Source organism: Dendrobates tinctorius, unplaced genomic scaffold (assembly GCF_039654945.1).
Source record: "Dendrobates tinctorius isolate UK_male_01 unplaced genomic scaffold, ASM3965494v1 ptg000254l, whole genome shotgun sequence".
In the NCBI taxonomy this organism is placed as follows: Eukaryota; Metazoa; Chordata; class Amphibia; order Anura; family Dendrobatidae; genus Dendrobates; species Dendrobates tinctorius.
Genome location: NW_027361921.1, coordinates 1764415 through 1782516, shown reverse-complemented (window position 1 = coordinate 1782516; position 18102 = coordinate 1764415). Strand labels below are relative to the sequence as shown.

Sequence of the window (18102 nt, the reverse complement as noted above, 5' to 3'; positions counted from 1 at the left end):
AGAATATAGGATGGGCTCAAGCATTACAAATTAAAACCAGTGGAATTACACATTAGATGCTACAAATTTTCATAGCAGTTTTCAGAAAAAGCAGAATAATAAATATTCACACATGAAAATTGGGGTGCTGTGGCTTAGTTGGTTAAAGTGCCTGTCTTGTAAACAGGAGAGCCTGAGTTCAACTCTCAGCAGTACCTTGTTTTCATCTTCTCAAGAATAAGCTTCCTATCTTAAAGCAGGTCTTTTACCTGTGTGCAAATTCAAATTTGCCATTGTTCCAGCCCTACTGATAGTGCAATTGTGAGATTAAGAATCTCATCTAAATGCTGAAAAGGAAGTAAGATTGCTTCAAGCTTGACAACTTAACCAACTTAACCAAGATGCTACATCTTCTCAAGAATAAGCTTCCTATCTTAAAGCAGGTGTGTTTTACCTGTGTGCAAACTCAAATTTGCCATTGTTCCAGCCCTACTGATAGTGCAATTGTGAGATTAAGAATCTCATCTAAATGCTGAAAAGGAAGTAAGATTGCTTCAAGCTTGACAACTTAACCAACTTAACCAAGATGCTACATCTTCTCAAGAATAAGCTTTCTATCTTAAAGCAGGTGTGTTTTACCTGTGTGCAAACTCAAATTTGCCATTGTTCCAGCCCTACTGATAGTGCAATTGTGAGATTAAGAATCTCATCTAAATGCTGAAAAGGAAGTAAGATTGCTTCAAGCTTGACAACTTAACCAATGGATTTTATTTTGAAATTCCTCCACTTTCCGCACCTGACTCTCTAAGCAGTCTTTCCAATATATCACATCTTTTTGTGATGTAGACAAGTTGGTCAAAGAGCCTGTTTAGTAAACAGAAAATCTTGATTTCGAATGTCAGCAGTGCTTTCCTTTCTTCATGTCAGTTTGGGGCTGTTAGCCGAAAAAGAAGACTTTCACTTCTGTTTGACATCAAACATGTCTTTCCCAAAGCACTAATAAAGTGTAATTGAGAGAAAAAAACTTTCTGCTTTTGAAATGCTCTAAAAGGAATTAGATGAAATAAGTTTCTTTAGAGAATATAGGATGGCTTCAAGCATTACAAATTAAAACCAGTGGAATTTGAGAAAAAAAAAAATTTTGCTTTTGAAATGCTCTAAAAGGAATCAGATGAAATAACTTTCTTTAGAGAATATAGGATGGGCTCAAGCATTACAAATTAAAACCAGTGGAATTACACATTAGATGCTACAAATTTTTATAGCATTTTTCGGAAAAAGCAGAATAATAAATATTCACCAACAGAACATGTGGTTCTGTGGCTTAGTTGGTTAAAGCGCCTGTCTTGTAAACAGGAGATCCTGAGTTCAACTCTCAGCAGTAACTTGTTTTTGTCTTCTCAAGAATAAGCTTCCTATCTTAAAGCAGGTGTGTTTTACCTGTGTGCAAACTCAAATTTGCCATTGTTCCAGCCCTACTGATAGTGCAATTGTGAGATTAAGAATCTCATCTAAATGCTGAAAAGGAAGTAAGATTGCTTCAAGCTTGACAACTTAACCAATGGATTTTATTTTGAAATGCCTCCACTTTCCGCACCTGACTCTCTAAGCAGTCTTTCCAATATATCACATCTTTTTGTGATGTAGACAAGTTGGTCAAAGAGCCTGTTTAGTAAACAGAAAATCTTGATTTCGAATGTCAGCAGTGCTTTCCTTTCTTCATGTCAGTTTGGGGCTGTTAGCCGAAAAAGAGGACTTTCACTTTTGTTTGACATCAAACATGTCTTTCCCAAAGCACTAATAAAGTGTAATTGAGAGAAAAAAAACTTTCTGCTTTTGAAATGCTCTAAAAGGAATTAGATGAAATAAGTTTCTTTAGAGAATATAGGATGGCTTCAAGCATTACAAATTAAAACCAGTGGAATTTGAGTAAAAAAAAAATTTTGCTTTTGAAATGCTCTAAAAGGAATCAGATGAAATAACTTTCTTTAGAGAATATAGGATGGGCTCAAGCATTACAAATTAAAACCAGTGGAATTACACATTAGATGCTACAAATTTTCATAGCAGTTTTCAGAAAAAGCAGAATAATAAATATTCACACATGAAAATTGGGGTGCTGTGGCTTAGTTGGTTAAAGTGCCTGTCTTGTAAACAGGAGAGCCTGAGTTCAACTCTCAGCAGTACCTTGTTTTCATCTTCTCAAGAATAAGCTTCCTATCTTAAAGCAGGTCTTTTACCTGTGTGCAAATTCAAATTTGCCATTGTTCCAGCCCTACTGATAGTGCAATTGTGAGATTAAGAATCTCATCTAAATGCTGAAAAGGAAGTAAGATTGCTTCAAGCTTGACAACTTAACCAACTTAACCAAGATGCTACATCTTCTCAAGAATAAGCTTCCTATCTTAAAGCAGGTGTGTTTTACCTGTGTGCAAACTCAAATTTGCCATTGTTCCAGCCCTACTGATAGTGCAATTGTGAGATTAAGAATCTCATCTAAATGCTGAAAAGGAAGTAAGATTGCTTCAAGCTTGACAACTTAACCAACTTAACCAAGATGCTACATCTTCTCAAGAATAAGCTTTCTATCTTAAAGCAGGTGTGTTTTACCTGTGTGCAAACTCAAATTTGCCATTGTTCCAGCCCTACTGATAGTGCAATTGTGAGATTAAGAATCTCATCTAAATGCTGAAAAGGAAGTAAGATTGCTTCAAGCTTGACAACTTAACCAATGGATTTTATTTTGAAATTCCTCCACTTTCCGCACCTGACTCTCTAAGCAGTCTTTCCAATATATCACATCTTTTTGTGATGTAGACAAGTTGGTCAAAGAGCCTGTTTAGTAAACAGAAAATCTTGATTTCGAATGTCAGCAGTGCTTTCCTTTCTTCATGTCAGTTTGGGGCTGTTAGCCGAAAAAGAAGACTTTCACTTCTGTTTGACATCAAACATGTCTTTCCCAAAGCACTAATAAAGTGTAATTGAGAGAAAAAAACTTTCTGCTTTTGAAATGCTCTAAAAGGAATTAGATGAAATAAGTTTCTTTAGAGAATATAGGATGGCTTCAAGCATTACAAATTAAAACCAGTGGAATTTGAGTAAAAAAAAAATTTTGCTTTTGAAATGCTCTAAAAGGAATCAGATGAAATAACTTTCTTTAGAGAATATAGGATGGGCTCAAGCATTACAAATTAAAACCAGTGGAATTACACATTAGATGCTACAAATTTTCATAGCAGTTTTAGGAAAAAGCAGAATAATAAATATTCACCAACAGAACATGTGGTTCTGTGGCTTAGTTGGTTAAAGCGCCTGTCTTGTAAACAGGAGATCCTGAGTTCAACTCTCAGCAGTAACTTGTTTTTGTCTTCTCAAGAATAAGCTTCCTATCTGAAAGCAGGTGTGTTTTACCTGTGTGCAAACTCAAATTTGCCATTGTTCCAGCCCTACTGATAGTGCAATTGTGAGATTAAGAATCTCATCTAAATGCTGAAAAGGAAGTAAGATTGCTTCAAGCTTGACAACTTAACCAATGGATTTTATTTTGAAATTCCTCCACTTTCCGCACCTGACTCTCTAAGCAGTCTTTCCAATATATCACATCTTTTTGTGATGTAGACAAGTTGGTCAAAGAGCCTGTTTAGTAAACAGAAAATCTTGATTTCGAATGTCAGCAGTGCTTTCCTTTCTTCATGTCAGTTTGGGGCTGTTAGCCGAAAAAGAAGACTTTCACTTCTGTTTGACATCAAACATGTCTTTCCCAAAGCACTAATAAAGTGTAATTGAGAGAAAAAAACTTTCTGCTTTTGAAATGCTCTAAAAGGAATTAGATGAAATAAGTTTCTTTAGAGAATATAGGATGGCTTCAAGCATTACAAATTAAAACCAGTGGAATTTGAGTAAAACAAAAATTTTGCTTTTGAAATGCTCTAAAAGGAATCAGATGAAATAACTTTCTTTAGAGAATATAGGATGGGCTCAAGCATTACAAATTAAAACCAGTGGAATTACACATTAGATGCTACAAATTTTCATAGCAGTTTTCAGAAAAAGCAGAATAATAAATATTCACACATGAAAATTGGGGTGCTGTGGCTTAGTTGGTTAAAGTGCCTGTCATGTAAACAGGAGAGCCTGAGTTCAACTCTCAGCAGTACCTTGTTTTTATCTTCTCAAGAATAAGCTTCCTATCTTAAAGCAGGTCTTTTACCTGTGTGCAAATTCAAATTTGCCATTGTTCCAGCCCTACTGATAGTGCAATTGTGGGATTAAGAATCTCATCTAAATGCTGAAAAGGAAGTAAGATTGCTTCAAGCTTGACAACTTAACCAATGGATTTTATTTTGAAATTCCTCCACTTTCCGCACCTGACTCTCTAAGCAGTCTTTCCAATATATCACATCTTTTTGTGATGTAGACAAGTTGGTCAAAGAGCCTGTTTAGTAAACAGAAAATCTTGATTTCGAATGTCAGCAGTGCTTTCCTTTCTTCATGTCAGTTTGGGGCTGTTAGCCGAAAAAGAAGACTTTCACTTCTGTTTGACATCAAACATGTCTTTCCCAAAGCACTAATAAAGTGTAATTGAGAGAAAAAAACTTTCTGCTTTTGAAATGCTCTAAAAGGAATTAGATGAAATAAGTTTCTTTAGAGAATATAGGATGGCTTCAAGCATTACAAATTAAAACCAGTGGAATTTGAGAAAAAAAAAAATTTTGCTTTTGAAATGCTCTAAAAGGAATCAGATGAAATAACTTTCTTTAGAGAATATAGGATGGGCTCAAGCATTACAAATTAAAACCAGTGGAATTACACATTAGATGCTACAAATTTTTATAGCATTTTTCGGAAAAAGCAGAATAATAAATATTCACCAACAGAACATGTGGTTCTGTGGCTTAGTTGGTTAAAGCGCCTGTCTTGTAAACAGGAGATCCTGAGTTCAACTCTCAGCAGTAACTTGTTTTTGTCTTCTCAAGAATAAGCTTCCTATCTTAAAGCAGGTGTGTTTTACCTGTGTGCAAACTCAAATTTGCCATTGTTCCAGCCCTACTGATAGTGCAATTGTGAGATTAAGAATCTCATCTAAATGCTGAAAAGGAAGTAAGATTGCTTCAAGCTTGACAACTTAACCAATGGATTTTATTTTGAAATGCCTCCACTTTCCGCACCTGACTCTCTAAGCAGTCTTTCCAATATATCACATCTTTTTGTGATGTAGACAAGTTGGTCAAAGAGCCTGTTTAGTAAACAGAAAATCTTGATTTCGAATGTCAGCAGTGCTTTCCTTTCTTCATGTCAGTTTGGGGCTGTTAGCCGAAAAAGAGGACTTTCACTTTTGTTTGACATCAAACATGTCTTTCCCAAAGCACTAATAAAGTGTAATTGAGAGAAAAAAAACTTTCTGCTTTTGAAATGCTCTAAAAGGAATTAGATGAAATAAGTTTCTTTAGAGAATATAGGATGGCTTCAAGCATTACAAATTAAAACCAGTGGAATTTGAGTAAAAAAAAAATTTTGCTTTTGAAATGCTCTAAAAGGAATCAGATGAAATAACTTTCTTTAGAGAATATAGGATGGGCTCAAGCATTACAAATTAAAACCAGTGGAATTACACATTAGATGCTACAAATTTTCATAGCAGTTTTCAGAAAAAGCAGAATAATAAATATTCACACATGAAAATTGGGGTGCTGTGGCTTAGTTGGTTAAAGTGCCTGTCTTGTAAACAGGAGAGCCTGAGTTCAACTCTCAGCAGTACCTTGTTTTCATCTTCTCAAGAATAAGCTTCCTATCTTAAAGCAGGTCTTTTACCTGTGTGCAAATTCAAATTTGCCATTGTTCCAGCCCTACTGATAGTGCAATTGTGAGATTAAGAATCTCATCTAAATGCTGAAAAGGAAGTAAGATTGCTTCAAGCTTGACAACTTAACCAACTTAACCAAGATGCTACATCTTCTCAAGAATAAGCTTCCTATCTTAAAGCAGGTGTGTTTTACCTGTGTGCAAACTCAAATTTGCCATTGTTCCAGCCCTACTGATAGTGCAATTGTGAGATTAAGAATCTCATCTAAATGCTGAAAAGGAAGTAAGATTGCTTCAAGCTTGACAACTTAACCAATGGATTTTATTTTGAAATTCCTCCACTTTCCGCACCTGACTCTCTAAGCAGTCTTTCCAATATATCACATCTTTTTGTGATGTAGACAAGTTGGTCAAAGAGCCTGTTTAGTAAACAGAAAATCTTGATTTCGAATGTCAGCAGTGCTTTCCTTTCTTCATGTCAGTTTGGGGCTGTTAGCCGAAAAAGAAGACTTTCACTTCTGTTTGACATCAAACATGTCTTTCCCAAAGCACTAATAAAGTGTAATTGAGAGAAAAAAACTTTCTGCTTTTGAAATGCTCTAAAAGGAATTAGATGAAATAAGTTTCTTTAGAGAATATAGGATGGCTTCAAGCATTACAAATTAAAACCAGTGGAATTTGAGTAAAAAAAAAATTTTGCTTTTGAAATGCTCTAAAAGGAATCAGATGAAATAACTTTCTTTAGAGAATATAGGATGGGCTCAAGCATTACAAATTAAAACCAGTGGAATTACACATTAGATGCTACAAATTTTCATAGCAGTTTTAGGAAAAAGCAGAATAATAAATATTCACCAACAGAACATGTGGTTCTGTGGCTTAGTTGGTTAAAGCGCCTGTCTTGTAAACAGGAGATCCTGAGTTCAACTCTCAGCAGTAACTTGTTTTTGTCTTCTCAAGAATAAGCTTCCTATCTGAAAGCAGGTGTGTTTTACCTGTGTGCAAACTCAAATTTGCCATTGTTCCAGCCCTACTGATAGTGCAATTGTGAGATTAAGAATCTCATCTAAATGCTGAAAAGGAAGTAAGATTGCTTCAAGCTTGACAACTTAACCAATGGATTTTATTTTGAAATTCCTCCACTTTCCGCACCTGACTCTCTAAGCAGTCTTTCCAATATATCACATCTTTTTGTGATGTAGACAAGTTGGTCAAAGAGCCTGTTTAGTAAACAGAAAATCTTGATTTCGAATGTCAGCAGTGCTTTCCTTTCTTCATGTCAGTTTGGGGCTGTTAGCCGAAAAAGAAGACTTTCACTTCTGTTTGACATCAAACATGTCTTTCCCAAAGCACTAATAAAGTGTAATTGAGAGAAAAAAACTTTCTGCTTTTGAAATGCTCTAAAAGGAATTAGATGAAATAAGTTTCTTTAGAGAATATAGGATGGCTTCAAGCATTACAAATTAAAACCAGTGGAATTTGAGTAAAACAAAAATTTTGCTTTTGAAATGCTCTAAAAGGAATCAGATGAAATAACTTTCTTTAGAGAATATAGGATGGGCTCAAGCATTACAAATTAAAACCAGTGGAATTACACATTAGATGCTACAAATTTTCATAGCAGTTTTCAGAAAAAGCAGAATAATAAATATTCACACATGAAAATTGGGGTGCTGTGGCTTAGTTGGTTAAAGTGCCTGTCATGTAAACAGGAGAGCCTGAGTTCAACTCTCAGCAGTACCTTGTTTTTATCTTCTCAAGAATAAGCTTCCTATCTTAAAGCAGGTCTTTTACCTGTGTGCAAATTCAAATTTGCCATTGTTCCAGCCCTACTGATAGTGCAATTGTGGGATTAAGAATCTCATCTAAATGCTGAAAAGGAAGTAAGATTGCTTCAAGCTTGACAACTTAACCAACTTAACCAAGATGCTACATCTTCTCAAGAATAAGCTTCCTATCTTAAAGCAGGTGTGTTTTACCTGTGTGCAAACTCAAATTTGCCATTGTTCCAGCCCTACTGATAGTGCAATTGTGAGATTAAGAATCTCATCTAAATGCTGAAAAGGAAGTAAGATTGCTTCAAGCTTGACAACTTAACCAACTTAACCAAGATGCTACATCTTCTCAAGAATAAGCTTTCTATCTTAAAGCAGGTGTGTTTTACCTGTGTGCAAACTCAAATTTGCCATTGTTCCAGCCCTACTGATAGTGCAATTGTGAGATTAAGAATCTCATCTAAATGCTGAAAAGGAAGTAAGATTGCTTCAAGCTTGACAACTTAACCAATGGATTTTATTTTGAAATTCCTCCACTTTCCGCACCTGACTCTCTAAGCAGTCTTTCCAATATATCACATCTTTTTGTGATGTAGACAAGTTGGTCAAAGAGCCTGTTTAGTAAACAGAAAATCTTGATTTCGAATGTCAGCAGTGCTTTCCTTTCTTCATGTCAGTTTGGGGCTGTTAGCCGAAAAAGAAGACTTTCACTTCTGTTTGACATCAAACATGTCTTTCCCAAAGCACTAATAAAGTGTAATTGAGAGAAAAAAACTTTCTGCTTTTGAAATGCTCTGAAAGGAATTAGATGAAATAAGTTTCTTTAGAGAATATAGGATGGCTTCAAGCATTACAAATTAAAACCAGTGGAATTTGAGTAAAACAAAAATTTTGCTTTTGAAATGCTCTAAAAGGAATCAGATGAAATAACTTTCTTTAGAGAATATAGGATGGGCTCAAGCATTACAAATTAAAACCAGTGGAATTACACATTAGATGCTACAAATTTTCATAGCAGTTTTCAGAAAAAGCAGAATAATAAATATTCACACATGAAAAATGGGGTGCTGTGGCTTAGTTGGTTAAAGTGCCTGTCTTGTAAACAGGAGAGCCTGAGTTCAACTCTCAGCAGTACCTTGTTTTCATCTTCTCAAGAATAAGCTTCCTATCTTAAAGCAGGTCTTTTACCTGTGTGCAAATTCAAATTTGCCATTGTTCCAGCCCTCCTGATAGTGCAATTGTGAGATTAAGAATCTCATCTAAATGCTGAAAAGGAAGTAAGATTGCTTCAAGCTTGACAACTTAACCAACTTAACCAAGATGCTACATCTTCTCAAGAATAAGCTTCCTATCTTAAAGCAGGTGTGTTTTACCTGTGTGCAAACTCAAATTTGCCATTGTTCCAGCCCTACTGATAGTGCAATTGTGAGATTAAGAATCTCATCTAAATGCTGAAAAGGAAGTAAGATTGCTTCAAGCTTGACAACTTAACCAACTTAACCAAGATGCTACATCTTCTCAAGAATAAGCTTTCTATCTTAAAGCAGGTGTGTTTTACCTGTGTGCAAACTCAAATTTGCCATTGTTCCAGCCCTACTGATAGTGCAATTGTGAGATTAAGAATCTCATCTAAATGCTGAAAAGGAAGTAAGATTGCTTCAAGCTTGACAACTTAACCAATGGATTTTATTTTGAAATTCCTCCACTTTCCGCACCTGACTCTCTAAGCAGTCTTTCCAATATATCACATCTTTTTGTGATGTAGACAAGTTGGTCAAAGAGCCTGTTTAGTAAACAGAAAATCTTGATTTCGAATGTCAGCAGTGCTTTCCTTTCTTCATGTCAGTTTGGGGCTGTTAGCCGAAAAAGAAGACTTTCACTTCTGTTTGACATCAAACATGTCTTTCCCAAAGCACTAATAAAGTGTAATTGAGAGAAAAAAACTTTCTGCTTTTGAAATGCTCTAAAAGGAATTAGATGAAATAAGTTTCTTTAGAGAATATAGGATGGCTTCAAGCATTACAAATTAAAACCAGTGGAATTTGAGTAAAAAAAAAATTTTGCTTTTGAAATGCTCTAAAAGGAATCAGATGAAATAACTTTCTTTAGAGAATATAGGATGGGCTCAAGCATTACAAATTAAAACCAGTGGAATTACACATTAGATGCTACAAATTTTCATAGCAGTTTTAGGAAAAAGCAGAATAATAAATATTCACCAACAGAACATGTGGTTCTGTGGCTTAGTTGGTTAAAGCGCCTGTCTTGTAAACAGGAGATCCTGAGTTCAACTCTCAGCAGTAACTTGTTTTTGTCTTCTCAAGAATAAGCTTCCTATCTGAAAGCAGGTGTGTTTTACCTGTGTGCAAACTCAAATTTGCCATTGTTCCAGCCCTACTGATAGTGCAATTGTGAGATTAAGAATCTCATCTAAATGCTGAAAAGGAAGTAAGATTGCTTCAAGCTTGACAACTTAACCAATGGATTTTATTTTGAAATGCCTCCACTTTCCGCACCTGACTCTCTAAGCAGTCTTTCCAATATATCACATCTTTTTGTGATGTAGACAAGTTGGTCAAAGAGCCTGTTTAGTAAACAGAAAATCTTGATTTCGAATGTCAGCAGTGCTTTCCTTTCTTCATGTCAGTTTGGGGCTGTTAGCCGAAAAAGAGGACTTTCACTTTTGTTTGACATCAAACATGTCTTTCCCAAAGCACTAATAAAGTGTAATTGAGAGAAAAAAAACTTTCTGCTTTTGAAATGCTCTAAAAGGAATTAGATGAAATAAGTTTCTTTAGAGAATATAGGATGGCTTCAAGCATTACAAATTAAAACCAGTGGAATTTGAGTAAAAAAAAAAATTTTGCTTTTGAAATGCTCTAAAAGGAATCAGATGAAATAACTTTCTTTAGAGAATATAGGATGGGCTCAAGCATTACAAATTAAAACCAGTGGAATTACACATTAGATGCTACAAATTTTCATAGCAGTTTTCAGAAAAAGCAGAATAATAAATATTCACACATGAAAATTGGGGTGCTGTGGCTTAGTTGTTTAAAGTGCCTGTCTTGTAAACAGGAGAGCCTGAGTTCAACTCTCAGCAGTACCTTGTTTTCATCTTCTCAAGAATAAGCTTCCTATCTTAAAGCAGGTCTTTTACCTGTGTGCAAATTCAAATTTGCCATTGTTCCAGCCCTACTGATAGTGCAATTGTGAGATTAAGAATCTCATCTAAATGCTGAAAAGGAAGTAAGATTGCTTCAAGCTTGACAACTTAACCAACTTAACCAAGATGCTACATCTTCTCAAGAATAAGCTTTCTATCTTAAAGCAGGTGTGTTTTACCTGTGTGCAAACTCAAATTTGCCATTGTTCCAGCCCTACTGATAGTGCAATTGTGAGATTAAGAATCTCATCTAAATGCTGAAAAGGAAGTAAGATTGCTTCAAGCTTGACAACTTAACCAATGGATTTTATTTTGAAATTCCTCCACTTTCCGCACCTGACTCTCTAAGCAGTCTTTCCAATATATCACATCTTTTTGTGATGTAGACAAGTTGGTCAAAGAGCCTGTTTAGTAAACAGAAAATCTTGATTTCGAATGTCAGCAGTGCTTTCCTTTCTTCATGTCAGTTTGGGGCTGTTAGCCGAAAAAGAAGACTTTCACTTCTGTTTGACATCAAACATGTCTTTCCCAAAGCACTAATAAAGTGTAATTGAGAGAAAAAAACTTTCTGCTTTTGAAATGCTCTAAAAGGAATTAGATGAAATAAGTTTCTTTAGAGAATATAGGATGGCTTCAAGCATTACAAATTAAAACCAGTGGAATTTGAGAAAAAAAAAATTTTTGCTTTTGAAATGCTCTAAAAGGAATCAGATGAAATAACTTTCTTTAGAGAATATAGGATGGGCTCAAGCATTACAAATTAAAACCAGTGGAATTACACATTAGATGCTACAAATTTTCATAGCAGTTTTCGGAAAAAGCAGAATAATAAATATTCACCAACAGAACATGTGGTTCTGTGGCTTAGTTGGTTAAAGCGCCTGTCTTGTAAACAGGAGATCCTGAGTTCAACTCTCAGCAGTAACTTGTTTTTGTCTTCTCAAGAATAAGCTTCCTATCTTAAAGCAGGTGTGTTTTACCTGTGTGCAAACTCAAATTTGCCATTGTTCCAGCCCTACTGATAGTGCAATTGTGAGATTAAGAATCTCATCTAAATGCTGAAAAGGAAGTAAGATTGCTTCAAGCTTGACAACTTAACCAATGGATTTTATTTTGAAATGCCTCCACTTTCCGCACCTGACTCTCTAAGCAGTCTTTCCAATATATCACATCTTTTTGTGATGTAGACAAGTTGGTCAAAGAGCCTGTTTAGTAAACAGAAAATCTTGATTTCGAATGTCAGCAGTGCTTTCCTTTCTTCATGTCAGTTTGGGGCTGTTAGCCGAAAAAGAGGACTTTCACTTTTGTTTGACATCAAACATGTCTTTCCCAAAGCACTAATAAAGTGTAATTGAGAGAAAAAAAACTTTCTGCTTTTGAAATGCTCTAAAAGGAATTAGATGAAATAAGTTTCTTTAGAGAATATAGGATGGCTTCAAGCATTACAAATTAAAACCAGTGGAATTTGAGTAAAAAAAAAATTTTGCTTTTGAAATGCTCTAAAAGGAATCAGATGAAATAACTTTCTTTAGAGAATATAGGATGGGCTCAAGCATTACAAATTAAAACCAGTGGAATTACACATTAGATGCTACATATTTTCATAGCAGTTTTCAGAAAAAGCAGAATAATAAATATTCACACATGAAAATTGGGGTGCTGTGGCTTAGTTGGTTAAAGTGCCTGTCTTGTAAACAGGAGAGCCTGAGTTCAACTCTCAGCAGTACCTTGTTTTCATCTTCTCAAGAATAAGCTTCCTATCTTAAAGCAGGTCTTTTACCTGTGTGCAAATTCAAATTTGCCATTGTTCCAGCCCTACTGATAGTGCAATTGTGAGATTAAGAATCTCATCTAAATGCTGGAAAGGAAGTAAGATTGCTTCAAGCTTGACAACTTAACCAACTTAACCAAGATGCTACATCTTCTCAAGAATAAGCTTCCTATCTTAAAGCAGGTGTGTTTTACCTGTGTGCAAACTCAAATTTGCCATTGTTCCAGCCCTACTGATAGTGCAATTGTGAGATTAAGAATCTCATCTAAATGCTGAAAAGGAAGTAAGATTGCTTCAAGCTTGACAACTTAACCAACTTAACCAAGATGCTACATCTTCTCAAGAATAAGCTTTCTATCTTAAAGCAGGTGTGTTTTACCTGTGTGCAAACTCAAATTTGCCATTGTTCCAGCCCTACTGATAGTGCAATTGTGAGATTAAGAATCTCATCTAAATGCTGAAAAGGAAGTAAGATTGCTTCAAGCTTGACAACTTAACCAATGGATTTTATTTTGAAATTCCTCCACTTTCCGCACCTGACTCTCTAAGCAGTCTTTCCAATATATCACATCTTTTTGTGATGTAGACAAGTTGGTCAAAGAGCCTGTTTAGTAAACAGAAAATCTTGATTTCGAATGTCAGCAGTGCTTTCCTTTCTTCATGTCAGTTTGGGGCTGTTAGCCGAAAAAGAAGGCTTTCACTTCTGTTTGACATCAAACATGTCTTTCCCAAAGCACTAATAAAGTGTAATTGAGAGAAAAAAACTTTCTGCTTTTGAAATGCTCTAAAAGGAATTAGATGAAATAAGTTTCTTTAGAGAATATAGGATGGCTTCAAGCATTACAAATTAAAACCAGTGGAATTTGAGTAAAAAAAAAATTTTGCTTTTGAAATGCTCTAAAAGGAATCAGATGAAATAACTTTCTTTAGAGAATATAGGATGGGCTCAAGCATTACAAATTAAAACCAGTGGAATTACACATTAGATGCTACAAATTTTCATAGCAGTTTTCGGAAAAAGCAGAATAATAAATATTCACCAACAGAACATGTGGTTCTGTGGCTTAGTTGGTTAAAGCGCCTGTCTTGTAAACAGGAGATCCTGAGTTCAACTCTCAGCAGTAACTTGTTTTTGTCTTCTCAAGAATAAGCTTCCTATCTTAAAGCAGGTGTGTTTTACCTGTGTGCAAACTCAAATTTGCCATTGTTCCAGCCCTACTGATAGTGCAATTGTGAGATTAAGAATCTCATCTAAATGCTGAAAAGGAAGTAAGATTGCTTCAAGCTTGACAACTTAACCAATGGATTTTATTTTGAAATGCCTCCACTTTCCGCACCTGACTCTCTAAGCAGTCTTTCCAATATATCACATCTTTTTGTGATGTAGACAAGTTGGTCAAAGAGCCTGTTTAGTAAACAGAAAATCTTGATTTCGAATGTCAGCAGTGCTTTCCTTTCTTCATGTCAGTTTGGGGCTGTTAGCCGAAAAAGAGGACTTTCACTTTTGTTTGACATCAAACATGTCTTTCCCAAAGCACTAATAAAGTGTAATTGAGAGACAAAAAACTTTCTGATTTTGAAATGCTCTAAAAGGAATTAGATGAAATAAGTTTCTTTAGAGAATATAGGATGGCTTCAAGCATTACAAATTAAAACCAGTGGAATTTGAGTAAAAAAAAAAATTTTGCTTTTGAAATGCTCTAAAAGGAATCAGATGAAATAACTTTCTTTAGAGAATATAGGATGGGCTCAAGCATTACAAATTAAAACCAGTGGAATTACACATTAGATGCTACAAATTTTCATAGCAGTTTTCAGAAAAAGCAGAATAATAAATATTCACACATGAAAATTGGGGTGCTGTGGCTTAGTTGGTTAAAGTGCCTGTCTTGTAAACAGGAGAACCTGAGTTCAACTCTCAGCAGTACCTTGTTTTTATCTTCTCAAGAATAAGCTTCCTATCTTAAAGCAGGTCTTTTACCTGTGTGCAAATTCAAATTTGCCATTGTTCCAGCCCTACTGATAGTGCAATTGTGAGATTAAGAATCTCATCTAAATGCTGAAAAGGAAGTAAGATTGCTTCAAGCTTGACAACTTAACCAACTTAACCAAGATGCTACATCTTCTCAAGAATAAGCTTCCTATCTTAAAGCAGGTGTGTTTTACCTGTGTGCAAACTCAAATTTGCCATTGTTCCAGCCCTACTGATAGTGCAATTGTGAGATTAAGAATCTCATCTAAATGCTGAAAAGGAAGTAAGATTGCTTCAAGCTTGACAACTTAACCAACTTAACCAAGATGCTACATCTTCTCAAGAATAAGCTTTCTATCTTAAAGCAGGTGTGTTTTACCTGTGTGCAAACTCAAATTTGCCATTGTTCCAGCCCTACTGATAGTGCAATTGTGAGATTAAGAATCTCATCTAAATGCTGAAAAGGAAGTAAGATTGCTTCAAGCTTGACAACTTAACCAATGGATTTTATTTTGAAATTCCTCCACTTTCCGCACCTGACTCTCTAAGCAGTCTTTCCAATATATCACATCTTTTTGTGATGTAGACAAGTTGGTCAAAGAGCCTGTTTAGTAAACAGAAAATCTTGATTTCGAATGTCAGCAGTGCTTTCCTTTCTTCATGTCAGTTTGGGGCTGTTAGCCGAAAAAGAAGACTTTCACTTTTGTTTGACATCAAACATGTCTTTCCCAAAGCACTAATAAAGTGTAATTGAGAGAAAAAAAACTTTCTGCTTTTGAAATGCTCTAAAAGGAATTAGATGAAATAAGTTTCTTTAGAGAATATAGGATGGCTTCAAGCATTACAAATTAAAACCAGTGGAATTTGAGTAAAAAAAAAAATTTTGCTTTTGAAATGCTCTAAAAGGAATCAGATGAAATAACTTTCTTTAGAGAATATAGGATGGGCTCAAGCATTACAAATTAAAACCAGTGGAATTACACATTAGATGCTACAAATTTTCATAGCAGTTTTCAGAAAAAGCAGAATAATAAATATTCACACATGAAAATTGGGGTGCTGTGGCTTAGTTGGTTAAAGTGCCTGTCTTGTAAACAGGAGAGCCTGAGTTCAACTCTCAGCAGTACCTTGTTTTCATCTTCTCAAGAATAAGCTTCCTATCTTAAAGCAGGTCTTTTACCTGTGTGCAAATTCAAATTTGCCATTGTTCCAGCCCTACTGATAGTGCAATTGTGAGATTAAGAATCTCATCTAAATGCTGAAAAGGAAGTAAGATTGCTTCAAGCTTGACAACTTAACCAACTTAACCAAGATGCTACATCTTCTCAAGAATAAACTTCCTATCTTAAAGCAGGTGTGTTTTACCTGTGTGCAAACTCAAATTTGCCATTGTTCCAGCCCTACTGATAGTGCAATTGTGAGATTAAGAATCTCATCTAAATGCTGAAAAGGAAGTAAGATTGCTTCAAGCTTGACAACTTAACCAATGGATTTTATTTTGAAATTCCTCCACTTTCCGCACCTGACTCTCTAAGCAGTCTTTCCAATATATCACATCTTTTTGTGATGTAGACAAGTTGGTCAAAGAGCCTGTTTAGTAAACAGAAAATCTTGATTTCGAATGTCAGCAGTGCTTTCCTTTCTTCATGTCAGTTTGGGGCTGTTAGCCGAAAAAGAAGACTTTCACTTCTGTTTGACATCAAACATGTCTTTCCCAAAGCACTAATAAAGTGTAATTGAGAGAAAAAAACTTTCTGCTTTTGAAATGCTCTAAAAGGAATTAGATGAAATAAGTTTCTTTAGAGAATATAGGATGGCTTCAAGCATTACAAATTAAAACCAGTGGAATTTGAGAAAAAAAAAATTTTTGCTTTTGAAATGCTCTAAAAGGAATCAGATGAAATAACTTTCTTTAGAGAATATAGGATGGGCTCAAGCATTACAAATTAAAACCAGTGGAATTACACATTAGATGCTACAAATTTTCATAGCAGTTTTCGGAAAAAGCAGAATAATAAATATTCACCAACAGAACATGTGGTTCTGTGGCTTAGTTGGTTAAAGCGCCTGTCTTGTAAACAGGAGATCCTGAGTTCAACTCTCAGCAGTAACTTGTTTTTGTCTTCTCAAGAATAAGCTTCCTATCTTAAAGCAGGTGTGTTTTACCTGTGTGCAAACTCAAATTTGCCATTGTTCCAGCCCTACTGATAGTGCAATTGTGAGATTAAGAATCTCATCTAAATGCTGAAAAGGAAGTAAGATTGCTTCAAGCTTGACAACTTAACCAATGGATTTTATTTTGAAATGCCTCCACTTTCCGCACCTGACTCTCTAAGCAGTCTTTCCAATATATCACATCTTTTTGTGATGTAGACAAGTTGGTCAAAGAGCCTGTTTAGTAAACAGAAAATCTTGATTTCGAATGTCAGCAGTGCTTTCCTTTCTTCATGTCAGTTTGGGGCTGTTAGCCGAAAAAGAGGACTTTCACTTTTGTTTGACATCAAACATGTCTTTCCCAAAGCACTAATAAAGTGTAATTGAGAGAAAAAAAACTTTCTGCTTTTGAAATGCTCTAAAAGGAATTAGATGAAATAAGTTTCTTTAGAGAATATAGGATGGCTTCAAGCATTACAAATTAAAACCAGTGGAATTTGAGTAAAAAAAAAATTTTGCTTTTGAAATGCTCTAAAAGGAATCAGATGAAATAACTTTCTTTAGAGAATATAGGATGGGCTCAAGCATTACAAATTAAAACCAGTGGAATTACACATTAGATGCTACATATTTTCATAGCAGTTTTCAGAAAAAGCAGAATAATAAATATTCACACATGAAAATTGGGGTGCTGTGGCTTAGTTGGTTAAAGTGCCTGTCTTGTAAACAGGAGAGCCTGAGTTCAACTCTCAGCAGTACCTTGTTTTCATCTTCTCAAGAATAAGCTTCCTATCTTAAAGCAGGTCTTTTACCTGTGTGCAAATTCAAATTTGCCATTGTTCCAGCCCTACTGATAGTGCAATTGTGAGATTAAGAATCTCATCTAAATGCTGGAAAGGAAGTAAGATTGCTTCAAGCTTGACAACTTAACCAACTTAACCAAGATGCTACATCTTCTCAAGAATAAGCTTCCTATCTTAAAGCAGGTGTGTTTTACCTGTGTGCAAACTCAAATTTGCCATTGTTCCAGCCCTACTGATAGTGCAATTGTGAGATTAAGAATCTCATCTAAATGCTGAAAAGGAAGTAAGATTGCTTCAAGCTTGACAACTTAACCAACTTAACCAAGATGCTACATCTTCTCAAGAATAAGCTTTCTATCTTAAAGCAGGTGTGTTTTACCTGTGTGCAAACTCAAATTTGCCATTGTTCCAGCCCTACTGATAGTGCAATTGTGAGATTAAGAATCTCATCTAAATGCTGAAAAGGAAGTAAGATTGCTTCAAGCTTGACAACTTAACCAATGGATTTTATTTTGAAATTCCTCCACTTTCCGCACCTGACTCTCTAAGCAGTCTTTCCAATATATCACATCTTTTTGTGATGTAGACAAGTTGGTCAAAGAGCCTGTTTAGTAAACAGAAAATCTTGATTTCGAATGTCAGCAGTGCTTTCCTTTCTTCATGTCAGTTTGGGGCTGTTA

General features: G+C 35.2%; 8 non-coding genes across 8 annotated transcripts; all 8 read left to right on the top strand.

Annotated features, from left to right (window-relative positions):
* Positions 1–123: 123 nt before the first annotated feature.
* Positions 124–197, top strand: TRNAT-UGU (transfer RNA threonine (anticodon UGU)). Its single transcript has one exon. It is a non-coding gene; the product is annotated as a tRNA-Thr (tRNA).
* Positions 198–2094: 1897 nt separating this feature from the next.
* Positions 2095–2168, top strand: TRNAT-UGU (transfer RNA threonine (anticodon UGU)). Its single transcript has one exon. It is a non-coding gene; the product is annotated as a tRNA-Thr (tRNA).
* A 3497-nt stretch (positions 2169–5665) lies between these two features.
* Positions 5666–5739, top strand: TRNAT-UGU (transfer RNA threonine (anticodon UGU)). The gene has a single exon. It is a non-coding gene; the product is annotated as a tRNA-Thr (tRNA).
* A 2880-nt stretch (positions 5740–8619) lies between these two features.
* TRNAT-UGU (transfer RNA threonine (anticodon UGU)) lies at positions 8620–8693 on the top strand. Its single transcript has one exon. It is a non-coding gene; the product is annotated as a tRNA-Thr (tRNA).
* Positions 8694–12377: 3684 nt separating this feature from the next.
* Positions 12378–12451, top strand: TRNAT-UGU (transfer RNA threonine (anticodon UGU)). The gene has a single exon. It is a non-coding gene; the product is annotated as a tRNA-Thr (tRNA).
* A 1898-nt stretch (positions 12452–14349) lies between these two features.
* Positions 14350–14423, top strand: TRNAT-UGU (transfer RNA threonine (anticodon UGU)). The gene has a single exon. It is a non-coding gene; the product is annotated as a tRNA-Thr (tRNA).
* A 1097-nt stretch (positions 14424–15520) lies between these two features.
* Positions 15521–15594, top strand: TRNAT-UGU (transfer RNA threonine (anticodon UGU)). Its single transcript has one exon. It is a non-coding gene; the product is annotated as a tRNA-Thr (tRNA).
* A 1712-nt stretch (positions 15595–17306) lies between these two features.
* TRNAT-UGU (transfer RNA threonine (anticodon UGU)) lies at positions 17307–17380 on the top strand. The gene has a single exon. It is a non-coding gene; the product is annotated as a tRNA-Thr (tRNA).
* The last annotated feature ends 722 nt before the right edge of the window (positions 17381–18102 follow it).